At 62.7% G+C, this 4,472-nt stretch overlaps 1 pseudogene; it reads left to right on the top strand.

Annotated features, from left to right (window-relative positions):
• Positions 1-414: 414 nt before the first annotated feature.
• On the top strand, positions 415-3,876 carry LOC129138982 (tektin-4-like; annotated as a pseudogene).
• Positions 3,877-4,472: the final 596 nt, after the last annotated feature.

Raw genomic sequence — 4,472 nt, 5'->3', positions numbered from 1 at the left:
ACCAGGAACAAATGGATGAATCAACGAAGGGGCCAGGGCAGTAGGTCCCCACCCACACCCTGAACCCTAAGGGTGGGACACAGAGGCTGGAGACGGGCTGGCCCTGGGATCCTCTAAGTGACAGGAACCCTTGGCCACTGTTGATTGCCCCGAGGTGGGGCTGGGGCTGCCTGGCCCTTTAAGAGGGCAATTCTGCCCACCGCCCTGAATGACCCCTCCCCTAGCCACTGGAGAAGAGATCCCGTTTCTTGGCAACAGGAAGCTCTTGGTTTACTGCGTCACCCAAGCGACTGGGAGCCGCGTCCTGCTCTGGGACTGAGCCGTTGGAGCCGACCGATGACTGCACTGGGCTGACCGCAGCAAGCTGACCACACACACTCCTCACTCCCCTGGTCCTGGTGGGCGGCAGACACCATGGTGCAGATGGATGTGCTCCTACCAGAGCCAGCCCCGCAGAAAGTGCCGCCCTGCGAGCTGCCCTGCAAAGAGTATGACGTGGCCCGCAACACGGGCGCCTACACGTCCTCCGGCCTGGCCACCGCCGGCTGGAGGTGTGGTTCCAGAACTGCTATGCTCGCTACCACCAGGCCTTCGCCGACTGCAACCAGCAGAGCGGGAGCTGCAGGGGCATGAGAGCCATCAGCTGGCCGCAGAGACCCAGGCGCTGACGCAGCCGACACAGCAAGACTCCACGTGCAGAGTGGGCGAGCGACTGCAGGACACGCACAGCTGGAAGTCGGAGCTGCAGCGTGAGGTGGAGGCGCTGGCTGCGGAGACCGACCTGCTGCTGGCCCAGAAGAAACGGCTGGAGCGCGCCCTGGATGCCATGGAGGTGCCCTTCTCCATCGCCACTGACAACATGCAGTGCAGCCAGCGCCACCAGCACGCCAACCTCGTGCGTGACCATGTGGAGACGGAGCTGCTGAAGGTGCCAGCAGCCTTGGGTGGCCAGGACTTGTGGGCACAGAGAGGAGGAGCCCCCGGCAGTTCATGTGGACAAGCCACGTGCTGCTGCAAGCACACGGGAGACCAGCCCTCTGTGCGTGAGACCCCTGAGTCCCGAAATCTGGCCCCTTAGTGACAGGAGGCAGTTTTGCCCCAGAAGGCCCCTGACTTCCAAGCAGCTGTTTCTCCTCTCGTCTTCCAATCCCTTTGAGTCCTGGCATAGTCATCCTGACCCTGGGCTCCCCAGAGATGTTCCCTGGTTGGGACAGTTGCTCCCAAGGTGGAAACCCAGGTCTGGGCCAGCACTGCGGGTGTGGACAGGTAGGGTGGGATAGGCTGGGATCTACTGCTCCCATTCATCCTATACAGAGCCGGGGACACGAAGATCTGCACCCACAGGTCCCCTTCTCCATGTCACCTGTAACTTCCCAATCCAGCCCAGCTTGTCTATGGGGCAACCCCATAGGGTGAGAGAGTAACTCAGTCCTGGCCCTGATGCTGGCTCTGGAGAATTCCCTGAGCTCTCAGAGCCTGGGGCCTCCATGAGAACCACTAAAGGCCTGTAGACATTTGTGAAAGATGTGGGGTGGAGGCAGCTGGTCTCCTGCCATACCCCCAAACTCAGGCAAGAACCCTTGAGTCCCTCCCTCCCCTCATGCCTTCCCTCCTCCCTCCCTTCCCCTTCTGCAGGCCTATCCCCCTGCACCCTCTCAGTGCCTCAAGAACTGCTGCAGCTCCCACAAACCCTCTGCCTGCAACAAGGGTGCCTGCGAAGTGACGGAGACACTGACAGTGCAGGAAGAGGAAAACCCAGGGACAGAGGGGTGCAGGACTCGGGCCCTGGCACACAAGGAGGTAGCTGGTGGTCCAGGCAAAGACCCCAATCACAGGGAAAAAAGGCTTGTTCCTACACACAGAAAATTAAACTGGCCAGGCAGTAAGAAGAAACACAGGGTCTTCCTCCTGTTCTTGGTGTGAGGATGGTCTTTCCCAACACAGAACCCTGAGGGGCAGCCTGGGCGGGCATCTGGGCCCCCAGAGTTAGGGTCCTCAGGGGCTGTCCAGAGGCCAGGGGCAGGCCAACGTTCCTGGGTGCAGTGAGTGAGCAGCAGTGATGACTCTTGAGGCCTGGGGCGTGGGAACTGCCGCTGAGGGACCTTCCCAGCAGCCCATAGAAGGCCCTGGAGGAAAACACCCCACTTACAATGCACCAAGGAGAATGCCCAAAAGCCCAGGATAAACCCAGTGAGAGAGCAGAATTTGCACAGTCAGAGCTCAGGCCCGGCATTCAACTCCTTCTGGTTGCTCAGGTGTAGACCAAGGCCTGCAGCAGCTGGGCCTCCTGGGATCCTCACCAAGGACCGGCTCTGGTGCTCAGGGCGTCTCCTCCCTCAGGAAGCTGAGCTCATCCGGAACATTCAGGAGCTGCTGAAGAGAGCCATCGTGCAAGCAGTGAGCCAGATCCGGTGGGTCGAGGGCTGCCCAAGGGATGACTCCTGACCCCACCCACGGCTGGTCCTGGGGCAAGGCATTGAACGACAGGACCCTGAAGCTCAGAGCCGGCAGGGGCTGTCCCAGGTCACAGTGGGAGCACAGGGCTGGGTGGGGGAGGTTCCGGCCCAGCCTGAGTTTGAGTGGCCAAAGCCCAGTGCCACAACTGATCTGCAGCCTCCCAGCATGGGCGGCAGCTCTTGGTCACTGCTGAGCACGAGGACAGCCGGCCCAGAGCTCCCTCCTGAAGCGGGCATGAAGGCCTAGCCTGCAGAATGGAGGGTCCCCGGCGGGGCCCTGCCTGGCCACACACCAATGCCCTGCCCCACCCCGCCCCAGACTGAACCGGGAGCACACGGAGATCTGCAAGATGCACTGGTCGGACAAGGTGGAGGCCTACAACCTCGACAAGACCTGCGGGCGCCACCACAGCCAGAGCACCGAGGTGTAGACTCATCTGGCACTCCACCACCTTCCAAGAGAGGGGGGGCCAGCTCTGCCCCCGCGCTTGCCCTGGCTGTGGTCTCGCCTCCCTCTGCCTGGGGGCCCCAGCGGGGCTCCTTCCCCCAGCCTGGCCCAGAGGCCCTCGCCCCCGACGGCACTTGGGCAACTGTCTGCCCCTGGCATGAGTAAGCGAGCAAGACCTCCTCAAGTGCCCAGCGCGTGCACAGCCTGGTTGCCCGTAGACAGGACGGGGGGGGTGGGGTCAGCCCCAGGCGCCGGCAGGATTGCATTTCCACCCAAGGCCAGCAGAGGGAGCGCGACCACCGCCCACTTGAGCGCGGCAAACTCCTGGGTGCGAGAAGCGGACGCGGGCGCTGGGTACTAGGGAAGGGAGGCTGCGGGGGACGGAGGTGCTGCAGAGGGGGCCTCGGGGGCAGCGGTGCTGGGAACGGGGTTGCGGGGGCAGGAGGGGACTAAGTGCCCGGGGTGGGTAGGGTGTGGGAGGACTCAGGGGAGTTGTGGGCGGGGGGCACTCGGAGGCAGGCAGCTTGGGGGACTGGGCTTCGTGGGTCTGCACGGGGTGCATTGGAGTCCATGCAGTTCCTCCAGGAGCATGGGGCACAGACAGGGAATGGGGGCGTGGCAGGGCCCCCAGCATTTGGCAGAGCCTCCCGACCCTCCCCTGGCTGTCTCCCACCCCGCAGCGCCTCCACCCCGGAGACCTGGACCAAGTTCACGCAGGACAATCTGTGCCGCGCCCAGCGCGAGCGCCTGGACTCGGCCAACCTGTGGGTGCTGGTGGACTGCAGCCTTCGCAAAACCTCCGAGGACCTGGGACTCCAGTGTGAGGCCGTGAACCTGGCCTTCGGGCGCCGCTGTGAGGAGCTGGAGGACGCGCGGCACAAGCTGCAGCACCACCTGCACAAAATGGGGCACCCTCAACCCCGAAGATGGCACCCGCTCCTGCAAACCACTGTGCCCCCTCTCATCACCTGACCTGGGCCCTCAACACCTTTCTCCTCTGTCCCACTTATCCCAAAGGACCCCAGAAGCAAGTGTCACCTCTCCGTAAACCTATGTAAAACCAGGTGACACTGGGTATGATCGCAGGGTGTTGCAACACCCATGACTGAGCAGGAGGAGCTGTGGGGATGATGGAGGCAGGACGTGGTCTGGGGAGCATTGACCGCCCGGGAGGAACCCAAGAGCCCTGGCCTGGCAGGCAGGGCTCTGACTCTAGGGCCTCAGCGTGGCCTTTACCACCATTGAGTCCCCAGTCCTTGAGCAGGATTTGGGTACTGGTGACCACCAAGGATGGGGGTTCTTGGATCAGAGCTCAGACAAAACAGGCAGCATGACTCTACAGAGCGCACTGGGGGCCCCGGACTCTCTCATGTCTTCACCCCCAGCCCTCAGGGACTCTCCTGTGTGTCTCAGCTACACTCCAGCCATGCACAGATTTCAGCGGGAGTCAGTTCCAGGCACCCAGGTATCACCACCAAACTCAGCAGTTTCGCTGAGTTACTCCCCTGTCTCTCTCATGTCTTCACCCCCAGCCCCCTGGGACTCTCCTGTCTGTCCCAGCTACTCTC

This window comes from Pan troglodytes, chromosome 17 (genome assembly GCF_028858775.2).
Source record: "Pan troglodytes isolate AG18354 chromosome 17, NHGRI_mPanTro3-v2.0_pri, whole genome shotgun sequence".
NCBI lineage: Eukaryota > Metazoa > Chordata > Mammalia > Primates > Hominidae > Pan > Pan troglodytes.
Note: the sequence above shows the minus strand (reverse complement) of the source record. Positions and strands in the feature narration are given on the sequence as shown.